At 43.6% G+C, this 15,048-nt stretch overlaps 1 protein-coding gene across 4 annotated transcripts in view; it reads left to right on the plus strand.

The window, feature by feature from the left end:
* The first annotated feature begins 891 nt into the window (after positions 1 to 891).
* TEAD1 (TEA domain transcription factor 1) overlaps positions 892 to 15,048 on the plus strand; it is a 144,008-nt gene continuing 129,851 nt past the window's right edge. For all 4 annotated transcript variants that reach the window (XM_033062393.2, XM_033062390.2, XM_033062388.2 and 1 more), the window contains exon 1: positions 892 to 993. The gene's annotated coding sequence lies outside the window, so the exon portion shown is untranslated. The remainder of the gene's footprint in view (positions 994 to 15,048) is intronic.

The following is a 15,048-nucleotide window of genomic DNA, read 5'->3' on the forward strand; positions in this document are numbered from 1 at the left end:
GGTGCTCCCCTATGAGGTCAGCGCGGCTCCAGGCCCCGCCCGCGGCCCCGCCCGCCCGCCCGGGCCGCAGGGGGCGGCGGGCCGCGCTCCGCCCCGCGGCCGCCCCGCTCCCGCGTTCATTTCATTCCTCCCCTCATTCCGCGCATTCCTCGCATCGCTGGCGCCGCGCAGCCCGGCCGGGAGCCCGGCCCGCCCCGCCGCCGGCCGGGCAGCAACTCATCCTCCGAGGGCTCCGTCCGTCGGCCCGCCGCAACCTACGGCCGCCGTATAAATAGCCGGGCGGCCGATTAAAAATAGGCGCGGGGCCATAAATAGCCGGGGCGGCCCGGGGGCGGCGGGCGAAGTTGTGCCGGGGGAGCGCTGGCGGTGCGGCGGAGGTAAGCGGTGCGGGGCAGGCCCGCGGCGCGGGGCAGGCGGGTTTGGGGCCGGGGCCGCGGGCAGAAGTTGGCGCTGCCGGAGTTGCGGCGCCGCGGGGCCGCGGCCGGGGCTGCCCGGGCGCTCGGCCGGCCTGAGTCACCGCCCGGCACCGGGCGCACGCCGCTCCGCTCACTCACTCACTCCGGCACACACACACGGGCTCTCCCCCCTCGCACACGCGCGCACCGATCCTTGGCATTTTTCACATTTTTTTGTTGGTTTTTTTTTTTTTTTTCCCCTCTCTCTCTTTTTTTTTTTTTTTTTTTTTTTCTTTTTTATACCGGGCTTCCCCGGCGGGGAAGCGAGCACGCCGCAGGCTCGCAGCGCTCCGCAGCCATCCCCGGCCTGCCCCCGGCTCTGCCTCCCTCCCTTGGCTTGTTTTCCTCCAAAAGATGAAAGAAGGAATGTCCCTTCTCGCTGCTTCTTCTCCTTCTCCAGAGCTGCCGCCGCCGCTGCTGCTTAATTGCACATTCAAGTGGAAAATTTTCGGGAGTCAGCAGAATCGTTGTATCCAAAAAAGACAAAGTCGCAGTTACAGCAACGCCGAGGAGATTGTCCCTGGAAAACTTCCTTTCGGTAGGAACCGCGGGGTTTTGGTTACGGTTTGGGTTTTTTTTTTTTTTTTTTGGTGGTTTTTTTTTTTTTTTTCCTTTTTCTCGGCGAGGTTTCGCAGAGCTCCATCGCCCAGCTGTCCCCGGCGCTGGTGCGGAGTCTTTGTTCGCGGAGGAGCGCTTTCAAAGGAAGTACACTTCCAAGGGGGAGGGAAAACTTATACACTGCGCCTTTTGTACCCGAATTAAAACAAAGCGGGCCCCTCCGCACAACCAAACAAAAACAGCCAGCCGAAATACAGACAGGGGAGGGGGGAGAATATATCCAGGGAAAAAAAGTTCGCGCTCCTGCCTCTGTTGAGCACTGTCCTAGTCGTGATTTTTCTCCTCTTTAAATCTGTTTTAAGTTGGACGGTGTTACCAGTGTAAAAATATTTATGAAACAATGAAATACCAGCCACCCACGTTTCTCAGGAGAGTTGTTAACTTATTAGAAACAAGTGCCTGCCTTTGATATGAAGAAATGAGAAGTGACCTCCAGAAGTGCTGGAAAGTTAGGGAGCAGTTCTGCCCTGCGCTCTCTGAATGGAAATGGCTCCCAGGATTTTTTGAACTGTTCCTTCCGAGTCAGGAGAGGCCGAGGAACATCAGATTGTGCCGCTGTTTTCTGACTCAAAACAGCGTTTGTAAGAAATGTAAGCCGAAATGGCAGAGCCTCAGGGACAAAAAGTCCATCTGCAGCTGTATTCCTGTGTTAGCAGGAGCGTGTTTGCTTTCTCCCGGTGCTGCTGGAGTTTGGGAATGCAATATTGCCAGTTAGTTAGCGGTTCCACAGAGCTGGGCAGTGGCAAAGGTGGGAGCAGCATGGAGAGCGTGCTGCATGCTCAGTTATGCTGCAGCACATCCACTATGGAAATCTCTGTGGGAATGCCTCTCACAGGAAAATTCATGTAAATAACTAAGTGCTACCTGCAATTGAATATGAAAACAAAAATGATTATAATTACATTAGGGCTTAATTTAAAATTATGTAGGGTTCTTCTTACAACCCTAGGTTGGGAATGCGTGTCTGTAATGTATGATGTATTCTATCTCTATAAATAGTTGGGGAATACCATTACAGAATATTAGATTGTACTGATGGTAAGATGGTGCTATTAAAAATGACACAGAGCTGGATATTAAATTACTTCTGAGGGTGGGAGAGAAGCTTGCATGTTTGTTTGTATGTGAACATATGTATTTTTATATACACACATACACACACAGAGAGGCTTCCTTTATTTGGGAATAGAAATACAGGGATTAAAACACTGGATGTTCTTGAAACCAAACCCGAAGATTTTATATTTGGGTCGCGTTCTGAAGTTGCAAGTTTTTAAAATAAAACTTTTTGAAATTATTTTCATGAAGGGTAAACATTTTAGAGGCGCATTTATTTTTTCACCTTTGTGGTAAAACGTCTCTTCACACTGCACTGGTGTTTAGTTAGGTCATAAAGCATTTTCTATACCAGTAGAGATAATTTTGCATTTTGTCTGCTCCAGGTTTTTATCAGCTGACCAAGCAGAAATTTTGGATGCAAAGGATTTATTCTGATTTTTCTTCTTAGCAATCTAGAAATACCCTTGGAAAGTACTTTATGGCTAAACATGTTGGGTGTATTTTGAGCATCAATCCTGGAGTAAATATTATTGGCCTTTTCAACCAGGAGAGTGGAACAACAGCTCTTGGGGCTCAAACTGTGATTTTGTGTTCTCCACAGTTTCTTGGTGCTGACTGGGGTGCACAGGAGCGCTGGAGCAAAGAAAAAAATGTTGATTTGACAGGAGTCTCAGCAAAGACAGAGTGTGCTTAGAGGAGTTTTAATTAAACAGCTAGAAAAGACCAGCAGAAACTCATCTGTGGAGTAGCCCTAGCTGTGAGTGCCCAGCTGGGCAGGGACAGCGTGGTGGGGTGTGTGGGGTGATGTGTGAGCATGTGGGCAGTGTTTGCTGGCACTTGGAGCCCCTGGGGTTCTGGTGCTGCTGCTGGACGCTGCAGTGGTTTTGGATATTGTTAGAGTGGTTTCTGGGCTTTGTTTGTCCATGCCTGAAAAAGTTAAGTTCGGTTGAGTCACATGCTGAGGGGAAAAAAACCCAAACATTTCTTCCTTCTTTCAGTTTAAACTGCCTTTGTGATAATATTGTAAGTGAGCTTTAGGCAATACCGGAATAAAAACTTCTGTAGCTGTAGAGAAATATTGGCATCTTTCACTAAAAAAAAAAAAAAAAAAGGGGAAAGGTAAAAACATGCAGTCATGTATCATGATACTGCTGTCAGCTTTCAGTCTGTAAAGTGGGATGGTTACACTGCTGGAAGAATTTCACCAGAAATAACCTGATTTTATTAGAAGGGGCCTAGGACTGTTCCCAAAATGTGGAGATGTGCTGTACAGTTCTGGATGTGTGTGTCTGGGAGAAGGCTACCTGTTATGAGCACATGGTTTCTCACTGGATACACACCATATATATATAAATATATATATACACATCACTCATTCTAGATGGTATTTCTTCATGTCATTAATATCAATCCTGTACCCCTCCAGGGGCAGTTTAAAAGCTGTCTTTCTGTAGTGATTCCATTTATTTAAAAAGAAAATGCTTGCTGGATCCAATCCTTGCTCAGGTTAAAGTGACCAGGATGACTCATAGGAATAAACATTTGCTGGATCAAATACTCAGATATTTACAGCATATGCTTTATGTACATGGTTAGTGTGAGATTCGATGCCTAAAGAAGGACATCTTTGATTTAAAAGAATATTGATTTGACACACGTACTTTTTCCAATTTCTGCTCGGGGCTTATGTTCTGCTTAACTTGTAATCTGCCTGAGACCTGAAGGCAAATTTCTATTAACAGCTGATCATTCATTCCATTTGGGCTCTTATTCACAGCACGTGCAAATATGAGGTGAGGGCTGACTTTTTAGAAATCTGGTCTAAATTAATCTTAATTCCATCAGCTTGGTACGGCCGGTTGCTGGATTACATTGGCTGTAATGAGGGTGCAAATTGGCCTTTTAAAAATGATTTTGAAGTCACCAGCTCATCAGAGGGGCCTACCTTTCCATGAGAGAAATATTTTTCTGGGATCTGAGGTTTAATTTCTGTTGTTGCTGTGTTGTGCTTTGCCGTGAGCAGGGATGTTTTATATTCCTAAACTGCAGCCCTGTGCCTGCAGTCCTTGCTTTGTTGAATCTCAACAAAATTTTAGAAGTTTCAGGAGGTAAATCATCTCCCTGCAAGCAGGGGCTGTTGTAGGGTTGGTGGCAGTTTGTGCAAGTGCTGGATAATTTGAATTGCATCCTGTGATATATGAACAGATTAATGGTGTTATTAATTGTAAGGACAGCTGACTCTAAGCTGTGCTGAAGACACAGTTTTAAAAAAAAAATCTCTGCAGTAAATTCTCACTTTATGACCCTATCTTGCTCTCTGTTCTTGGACAAAACTCCTTTTGACTCTTGCAAGTGGAACAAGGATGGAATAATATTTCCTGGAATAATTCTGTGTTTGGTTTTAATGATTGCTCATTTCCAAAACAGAAGAGAGTGAAAAGTTGCAGCCTTAAGTCCTTCGAGGCAGCGACTTCAAATCCGCTGCTCAGATCTGCCGCGTAAAATTCAGCTGTTTTCTGATTTAATGTAACAAACCATGCAACAAAGTCCTGATCCCACTGCAGTCACTGGGAGTTTCACCTTGTTGTTGGTAAACCCAAAACTTCTGTCTGCGTTGACACAGACTCAGCAGCTTTCGTACCGGATCGGGTTAATAACGTTCTGCCGGAATGATATTAATTAAAACACAGTATTTTATGATAATTTCAGATATAAATGGGGTTGCTGGCAGCTGCCTGGAGTGGCTGTCCCCAGGAAGGCCAAGCTGTGGGCCATGCCTGCTGCATGCCCTGCTGTGCTGGGTGGATGCTGGGTGCGCGGCCGGGGCGTGATGCGAACCCGCGATGTCTCTCCAGGCTTTGCAGTCGCTTGCCCGGCTGGCGCAGGGCTCTGACCCCATTTCCTGGTGCCTCCAGCCTGTACCTGCCCTGTCAGAGGCAGCCTGTTCCAGTTCTGGCTGCTGTCCAGTCCCAGGTATCACCCACAACTTTGTGTTCTTTGTCTCCTGCTCGCTGTTTGCCGCAACAACATGATTATTGCCCCTGCATCCTGCCGGACCTTTGCTTGGGTTTCTGGCTCTTGGGAGGTTTTCCCCAAACTTTGGGGTCAGGGCCCGTCTGTGTGGCAGCAGGGGCACAGAATCCCAGTTTGTTTGCTAGCAGGTCAGGAGGCTGAATGTGAAATCTCCGTGTGCGGGGCGGGGGAAGGGAAGGAGAGTTTGGGATTATGTGTAAAACTATTAAACTGCTATTGACTGGGAATCTAAAACAATGACGAGTGCTGTTGTTTTTACAGATACATGAACTGAAAACTGCTGCTAATGATGGGAAATGTTAATTATGTGAGAACATATTGAACTTATATTCTCTGGCATGAACTTTTTTAAATGCATCAACTGTGCTGCCTTTTATGCGCACAGCTTTCTAATTATCATAATTCAGTACAGCTCTGGCTTTTGGAAAGAGTTCAAGTGCAATCTCAACTTAACATGAAAGGAGTTTTTTTTTTTTAAACTGAGAATGTTCAAGAACAATTTGAAAAGATAATCTAAAAATGCTACATACTTAGCTGGGTATAAGTCAGAAAATAAATATGTTCCCATAACTGCCTATCAAAGCAGAAAAGATTATTAGGACAGAAAGCTATCTATTTTTCTCATTATGTCTTTCACACTCCTACAGAACACAGCTAAGAGCACATTTTCATAATTGAATATCATAGACAGACTTGCTATATATTGATTGACATTAGTTTTTATTTTGTCAATTTTGAAATGATTGAGCAGATCGCCACGTTGCTATGAAAAGATTTTTTTTTCTCCTCAAATAGTAAGATTTATTTTATAGATAAAGCGGGAAGACAACTTTGATGATACTTTTGGTATTAACGTGTTTCTGTAACATATCCAATCCCCTTGCAAATGGTCCTTTCTGCTCAGTTTTGCTTGTCTTTGTGGAGCTTGAGGGGGCTGTAAATATCAGGTCTTTCTAAAGCACTCAAGTGGTTTGGACAGAAGTTTTGGTTTTTGTTGTTAGTTTTGTTTTGGTCGTGTTGGTGTGTTTGCTTGTGTTTTATTTTAAGAGGGAAAAGTAAATTTCATGTAACTTGCACTTGAATCGTCCTTTCAAAGATTTTTTTTTTTTTTTTTTTGTATGTGATCAAATTGCTGGTTTCCACATCACACACTCCCCCCCCATTTTTTTGTCTCTTCCGTTACTACAGTACACGCTACATTTCTGAAATGTAAAGAAAGCCCCAGTGAAACAAAATGACTTCATTTGAGCTGGCACTTAAGAGCAGAATTCACTTCCATAGTGCTGAAATAAAAGAAGCCAAGTGTTTTAAATAGCCACTCCCCTAGGCCAGAGTGTTTTTAGAAAAGCTCATTGTCTAGATTTGAGCTGTAGCAGTATGCCTGCCTCTGTTAAATCTCCTGATCCAGACAGCTCGATTTCTAAAGTCGACATCTGGTTTACTCTTTGTTCACCTGTTTAAAAAAAAAATGCAAATAGGCGAGTGTGCCATTGCCCTAGAGCTCTACAAAAAAAAAAAAAATTAAAATGCTGTTGACAGTTTGTCAAATAGTGCTTCCAGTCTAAGACTGCAGTAGCCTATTGTTATGCCAGCAACAGGCAACAGAAGTTGTGGCACCATATGGCCAGTATATGCTTCAGATAAGCTATCTGTTAATTTAGCTTATCACTAGTGTTTTGATATGCTTCGTGTTTGAATCGCCAACCAGTATGGCCTTGGGTACTTTTGGTGCCAAATTATTCCTTAACATTACAGACATCACAATTATTCCCTTGGTGGAATCTCTCACCATTCATTCACCTCGTGGTGCTGTGAACAGCGGGGCTTATTTTTGGAATTAGCTGGCATGGTTTGTTTGGGGTATTTTTTCTTTCCTTTTACGTGGTTGTCTTTCTGTTGGGAGATTATAATTCAGGAATGACATTTTGGTTTTGAGGGGAGAAAATGTCAGAACAGACTTTGGAAGAAAAGGTAAATTCATAAAGGTTTAGGGGATTAAAGCTTCTGTTATGTGTATCTCAATTTAAAAAACATGGTGATCTGGGACAATAATTAATGGGAGAAATGGGAGAAAGGAAATTTTATTCACACTAAATCTATCATCAATATCAGTGCATACTTTTTTTTTTTTTTTGTCCTAAAGCTGGTTTACAGTTTAAAATAAAAAGGCAAAACTGTAAACAGTTTCATTTTCCATATCCCTGCCTTTGCCTTCATTCTTTCAAAAAATTTGCCTTTAAAAACAGTCGTGTCCCTATGTGTGCTATCAGCTGATCTTTGAAATTTTTTTTTTTTCCATGATGAACTTTGAGCTTTGGAGGGGACTGGAAGAGTCGAGTTCCTTCATCTTGCCCCTAGCCCTGCCTTTCTTTGGGAGTAATTGTGCTGTAGCAGAAGTTTCCAGCCATAAATAGAGGGTCCCATTGAGAGGCTCGTGCTGTCCTTAGGGCTGGATGTGCCTGTGCTGTTCTCTGACCTTGCACATTCCTGTCTCCTGCTCCTTGCAGGGCACCCCAGCTGGACCCTGCTTTTTCCTTGGGACACACAGACCTGCTCTTGGCCAGCAGTGGTGAAGCTCTTTGCCTCCCTGTGGTTTTTTTCTCTCTCTGCCTTTGCAGTCCGTCTCCCAGGTCCTCTGCTGCTGCTCAGGGATGTGGTGTCACTGTGGGCTCCCTTCCCTCTGCTCCCAGCCCTGGATATTGGAAAGAAAGGGCCACTTGTGCTTGCCATGCCTTTCATGTCCAGATCCTTAGTGACCAAGAAAAGGACTTGGATTCCCTCTCAAAGAAATTCACAGTCATCTTCTGAATCTCTTTGCTGACACCACTTTGCTTAGCAATGAGAAGAGGTTCAAAGAGAAGTAGATTTTTTTCCTGTCCATGTGCAGCAATGTGAGCAATTTGAGCAGTGGCCGTTCTTTACCATTTGACTGAAGCCCACCCAGATAACTGAGTGGAAAAAGGCAGGACAAAGCTGACAAGGCACCCAGGGGCCAGATGGGTGAGCAGTGGAGGGAGAGGTGATGCTCCCACCTTGCTGCTCTGCCTTAGCTGACGCTGGCACCTGCAGAAAATGAGAAAGGCTCCCTGCCTTTGGCTTGGCACCTGAGGCTGCTAGAGGGCTTCTGGTTTCTCTGCAGGGACATGGATGTGTGTGCCAGTCCACTTTGAGCTGGTTTGGGGTTGCCCCCAAATTTTCAGTCTGTTCTAAATTCAGGTTTAGAGTGCAGGTCCATGGTGTGACTCGTGCAGTTTGGTGACAGTGGTGTTTTGGGGCAAGGGAAGTGAAGACCTGGGCAAGGAGAGCTCTTTCAGCTCTCTGAGGCATGCCTGCATCTTCCCTGCTAGTTATTCCTCTGTGCTTAACTGTGAGAGGCAATTCTCAGTTCACTGATGTATCCAGTTACCACCCATAATGAGCATGGCTGGCCTCGGATTGATGGCTCCCTTAAAACATAACAAATCTGTGCTTATTTAGTACCGTAAGACACATCTTTCATATGCTTGTGGGGGTTATTTTGATTTAAACTTCAGAGCCTGTGAAGTTTTAGTTTATTTGGGATTTCCTTGACTTGGCTTCACTGGTGTTCCATTGGTTTCAGCCACTGCTTTGTGATAGGAAATCCACAGCTCCAAATAATGTGCATTTTGCTCATTAAATTGACTGTTACTTATGCACAGTAATTTCTTGCTCTGGTTCTTGGCATATTTACTGTATGCTTACTGAGCAGCTGTAGATAAGCAGTTGAAGGGGCACATTTGGAAGACAGTTTTAAATATGCAGCTTCCTATACAGATTCACTTTAGCCTCTAGCATCAGTAATAATTTTTGCTGGTGAAACAGTGACCCATAAATAACTTTATCGTCCAGAATCTCTAAAAACAATACTGAGAAGTCCAAAGGGTAGTGGAATTATTATAGTTCTTGGTTGCTTGGAAAATTAACGAATATTCTGGCTTCTGAGATTTTTGGAAACAAATTAAAGGACCCTTTTTAAGGTAGCAGGCTGCTTTTAATGGCTCTTCTGTATTAAGGAGAGTACAGTATTGTAGGTTATTTATTTCTGGGCATGCAGTACAGGGTGAAGAGCCTGCAATTCAGCTCGCAATGCCTCTGTGCCCTGAGGTAAACTCTATTTCACAAAGGGAATTTTGATTATGGTCTACTGCTCTGTAGCATAGTGGAGGCTTCAAGAGGCAAGTGGTAAATGCTACCAAAGAAAAGCTGGATTGGAGCCACTGACGTCATCTAAGTAAATCTGCTGTAGGACTATAGCCATAAAATGACTGCCAGCCACGGAGCGCACTTTGGCCTTTTCTTGTCAAGTGTTTTAACTGCTGGTTTTTTCTTTGCTTTTCTTTTGCTTTTCCTCTGAGCAAGATGCATTTTGCTTGCTTTCTTTTTTTTTTTTTTTTATTTTTTCCCCCCTGTGTTGGTTGTGGAGGGGGTGAAATATAGAAATGCTAAGGTCCCCCTCTGTCCCCACCACGCTGCACCAAGGGTGTGAGTGGCTGCAGCTTGCAGCTCACAAATTAAAAAGTAAACCAGTACTTTTCCATACATGAGCCTGGCAGAATTCAGCTCCCATCACCAGCTATTTTTTAGGTGCAGGAGCCTGGCAGTTCAAGTTACAGCATACTGATGAGATTTGTGTTGTGGGCAGAAAGGGTTTTGATGCTCTGGAAGGCGTGCTTTGCTCTGGAAGAACTCAGTGCATAAAAAAGGCTGGGCTTGAATTGTGAATTAGCACAAAACTGCAGGGGTGTGTGTGTGTGAGAGAGCACTTAAAATCCAGTGTTAGTCACTGCTTTACGATTGACCTCAGGAGTTCCAGTCACTCCTGGAACAAAACTTTCTCGAGCGTTTGTTAGCAGCCAGTTTTTGGGGATGCTTTCTGTCTGCAGCTGAAGAAAGCAGCTGCACGAACAATGGACTCACTGGTTGGGCTGCAGTGGTCACACCTGTACCTGAGGGTAGCTCTCAAACTGCACTGATACCCCAGCTGCTCTCCACTAGCATTGCAGCTCTGCTGGAGCTGCAGGGAAGGTAACTCAAGTTTTTGACAGTGGATTTTTAACTCAGTGTCAGCATTCTCTTGAAATGAATTTCCAGGATGTTTAACACACTGTTGCTTTTTTTTCCTAACAGAATTCACTGTAAAACCTATTAACAATTATTAGCCTGTTTGTCCCATGACAATATTTGTCTGCTTGATTTATGCACTTTTTTTAAACTTTAAAACAAAATCTAAGCATCACTGTTTTTGAAGTTTGAGTCTTATGATCAGAAATATATTAAAACCAGTATCTTATCCATGAATCATTAGATGAGTCAGTTCCTGAAACCACTACAAGCCTCACAGCTCTTGGCTGGGGCTGAAAGCAGGAAATCCAGGCTTCAATAACTTCCTTTCCCAGTACTGGCTATAGCAGCCTTCGTGGTTAGTATATGCTGCTTTTGTAAGCAATAGGAAGATGTATGTCTGAGGAACAAAGGCACTCGAGTCAATTTGCTGAAACTGTTTATAATTTGTGGTCTTGATTTGAATGTCAGGATGCACTGGCATATACTGCGTTCTGTGCTGCATTTTCCAGCATGTGAAATACAGGGAACACATTATGGCGCTGCTCTTGGACAAAACCCATCTAATCAGTTTTCCAGAAAACAGGAAAATATTTCTGTGGAATTGTCCAACTCCTGGAGACTAATGGGAGTGAGAACTGAGCACATAGGAGTAAATTTAAAATGTTTATTTAGCAGTTACTTTGTTTTATGCTTGTGCAACAAGCTATTTTTATTCTGTTTCAGCACTCCAAAAGGGCTTGAAAAAAAACTCAACCCCAGCTTGGAACTTATAAAATAAAAACATATGATTTGTTTTTCAGTCTCCTTTTTTTTTTTTTTTTTCTTTCCTTTCTTTTTGCAGTGAAAACTGTTTGCCTCCTCATAATCAAGGACACATTGATTGTCTCTGTGTCAGTGGAGCATTGTTGGCTGCAGAATCTGTCCTTTAAACTTGGAGTGCCTGTATGCTCTGACATCTGTGCATGGGGATGAACTATTTACCTTTTGGAGCTAATGGGGCCACATTCAGGCTTGGGACAACACTGATCTTAATGTGTTTACACCTGGGAAGTGGTCAATCCTTTCTGCTCTTCTTAAATACTGTGAAAGTGAGTTTGGTATCTTGTTCTTATAATTTGGTTAATTTAACTCCAATTAATAGCAGCACATAAAGGCCAAACCCACCTTCTTTAATTATTCTTTTTATTCTCCCCTCCAAAACATCATTTGTTTTTAACAAATCTGTAAGAATAAGAGTATTGAGATCGACAGATCAGTAGATACTACATTAAAAAAAGGTCTGCTTTTGACAGGGTTATTGAACTGTATTGGTTAAAAACAAATACAGAGCTGTTAATTTAAGCAGGTGGAACTGGACTTTTGGCATGACAGCAAGCATCCAAGCAAGCTGCTTGCTGAATCTGAGGGGTCAGGGTTCCTCTCAGGTATTTAAAGGGATGCTAGTGAAGGTGCAGAGGGTGTTTGAGGAAATCAGAGCCAGTGTAACTCTGTGATTGCAGGTCTCAGCACCAGCTTCCCTGGCACAGCAGGGCTGGAGTGATCTGCTCCTGCCCTGCTCTGGAGGGCAAGGCTTGGTGTGGGCTGGGGAGCGAGTCAGCCTCACCTCAGCCCTTGTGTGAAGAGCACAGTCCCTCCCCAGCCATGCAGAGTTGTGCAGGGTGCTGTGAGCAGGACTGGGCACCTCAGACTGCTCTGGGGCCAAGCTGCCTGTCCGACACCTTCCAGCAAGGAGCAGCTCTTCCTCTTCAGAAAAACGAGGTTCACTTTCCTGCTGGATTTTAAAAAGTTTAATAAGAGACAAACAATAAAGCAAAAGGTTATAATGGTTGGGTGCTTGGTATTCAGCTGAGAGCACCCCTGCTGTTTTGGAGACACCCTTAAATTCATAAGCCTGTTGCATATTCATAGAACCATCATATATTTTCAAACTTTTTTATAAACTATTTTTCATATTTTAAGAACTGTTTTGCATGACCACTCCTTGAGTTTGTCTTTTTAGAGGATGTGTGGTTTTTGGCTGTAGTTTTAATTTATTTTTTTTTAATCAGTCTTAATTTGAGCTGTGGTCTTTATTTCTGCAGAGGGTCAGTGCTGGTAGCTGGTGTATCACTGGCAGGTGTTTTTGTTGTGTGTTTTCCGGTTAAGCAGGTAGTTCACTTGTTACAAAGATACTTTATCAGCTTATGTTACTCCTAAAGAAAACTGTATCTTAAAAACATTTCAACAGCACCCATACAGTATCCACTCTAACATTTATGCAAAGCCAGTGTGCTAATATGTATTTCTAACACTCTGGGAGATGCTGCAGGAGGATCCTGGGGAGGCAGGCACCATCCCTTCCTCTCCCTGGGCTGGCTCAGGGGGTGTTGGAGTCCCCAGCTGTGCAGGAGCCTCCCTTAGGTGTGTCCCCTGTGCCAGATGTGCTGCTGCAGGCGCTGCAGTGCTGGGCAGCACACTGCCCGTGCTGGATTCCACTTGCTGCGTTGTAATTAAGTCCTTGTAATAACAATAATTATAATAATTAACTTACTACAATAACAAGGATGTTCTTCCCGCTGCTTCTGCTTGCTGGTTTTGGGACAGAAATCTTGCTTCTTTCCTGTTTTCTGTTTGAGGGAAACTGTAAGCACTTGGGCAGTGGAGAGCATAGCTTTTCATGGCATCAAAGCAAATGTAAAAAGCATTGTTCCTGTCTGTGATCCTGAGAGGTGCAATTTTCTATTAATTAATGTTAAACAACAGATTGTGTAACAACAAAGGGAAAAACCTTTAAGTGGAATAAGCATCTAAAGTTTAGAAACAGGCTATAGTTGTGCTTGATTTAATTTTTTTTTTCCCCTTGCAAAGAAATGTAAATGATTTAATATTGTTTTTGTAGCTGAACAGTCCCGAATTTGGGAACTGTAATGGGTAAGATGTGGAGATACATTTTGATCAAGTTGGTACCCTTTAAATGTGTATGAACTGAACATCTTTGTGTTGCTATTGATCAGAGAGATGTCCTGTCGCTCTAATGTGGATTTTGGTTTTGGATTAGAAGCCTGGGGCTTTGAATTGCTTGCTGTCTGTAGACCAAGTCATCAGTGGCTAGTGATTGATTCATTAATTAAAATCAATTTAAATGGATTTGTAAGCCTCATGTAACAGATTATCTTATTAACAGCATGAGAAAGGCACTGTGATCTGCAAGGAATGTGTCGCTTCAGACAAAATATAGCACGATTTTATGGGAGAATTTAATGAATTGCTGTTGCTGTAAGTGATCTATGCAAATGCAAGAGCCTTGCTTAAATCCCACATGAAACAGACTCTTCCTGTTGAGCATGTTTTATTTTTTCAAACCTCCTCCAAAACACTTGACTTGGTTTGTGTGTGTGTGTGTGTGTTTCTGTACATATTCATGGTCACAATGACATGTTAAGTATTGTCAAGTTTCTGATGTATTCTGATCTTGGAGAATTTTTTTTTTTTTCTGTAGCATCTCCCTTGCCTTATTCAAAAATATTCTGAACTCCTGGAAGCAAAATGACAGAAAGAACACGTAATACTATTTAATCCATGCTCTGCCTGCTCAGCAGTGAGACACTTTGGACAGCTGGAGGGGCCAGGCTGGCAGAGGGGACTTCTGGCAGAAGTGAAAGTGTTGAAGAGGTGGCAATAAAAGCTTTCCTGGCTGGGAGAGGGGAGGCTTGTCTGTCATCCTTGCATTCATTTTGTATCTTCTTTTTGTGTCAGGCTGTACAGCAAGTCATTGCAGCACCTCTCTGTGTATTGATATGGTCTGTGATCAGGCCTCAAGAATGTCTAAGCCAAGGTGTCAGCAAAATCAGTGGGAATTCTGGATTTAGTTTCAAACTATTACCTCTAAATCATAGCCTTGCCTTCTCAGTAATCTCAATACATGTGTGCTCCGTTCTGGTTTGCAACCCAGACTCCTTCAGGAAGGGAGATTTTTAATTGTGGGTGACACTGCAGCATCACTTTGGACCTTCCCTTCCCTAGCTTGTGCTCTGAGCATTTGTGATTAGGGAGCAAAGTGAATTAAATTATGAGATCACTTTTCCATTACAATGAAGCTAGTTTCACTTCATTTCCTCTGCTGTATTGAAGAGATGGAAGAATCTATTATATCAACTGAAAAATTTTAATGAAGTTCTTAGAAAAAAAACCCAAAAACAACCTTCACAACAAAATCTGAACCATCACAGAGCCCTGAATTGCCTTGCAGATATCATCCATTCCATGTGTAGGCGATCCTTCAAAGCAAAGCATTGTTGATGAGCTTTGTTTGCTACATAATCTTACTGTCATGGGCAGCAGAGATTGCAGATCTTTAACCAAAAAAGATGTGAAACTGGATTGATGTGGCAAACCCAGCTGCAACTGCATTTTGGTGGAATTAAATGCATTGCCTGAGATGTGAGGAATTTGTCATGCGGGAAGCATTTTTCATTTTGCTTGTGGGAAATCAAGGTGATTGGGAGATGCACATTCAGTAAGATTAAAACACGGGTCTTGCTCCAGTTTGCTCAGTGGTTACCTCATGGTACTCTTTGGGTTTTGACTTTAGGGGATGGGAGTTCTGCTTCACCATCAGTCACCCAGTGGGAAATTTGGATAATGGCTGGAAGTGCACAAGGATAGTGCCAACTACAAAAACAGCAGCTCTTGCAAGTGGGCGCCTTCAGCAAAGCCCAGGATGGCTCCTGCAGTATCCCTTTCCCTCCCTGCACCTGCAGCAGGTGCAGATGTGTGTGTGGAGGGTTGTGGCTGTGTCCTGCTGGGTCATTCCAGCCTG

The sequence above is a fragment of the Catharus ustulatus genome, chromosome 6 (assembly GCF_009819885.2).
Source record: "Catharus ustulatus isolate bCatUst1 chromosome 6, bCatUst1.pri.v2, whole genome shotgun sequence".
NCBI classification, from domain to species: domain Eukaryota; kingdom Metazoa; phylum Chordata; class Aves; order Passeriformes; family Turdidae; genus Catharus; species Catharus ustulatus.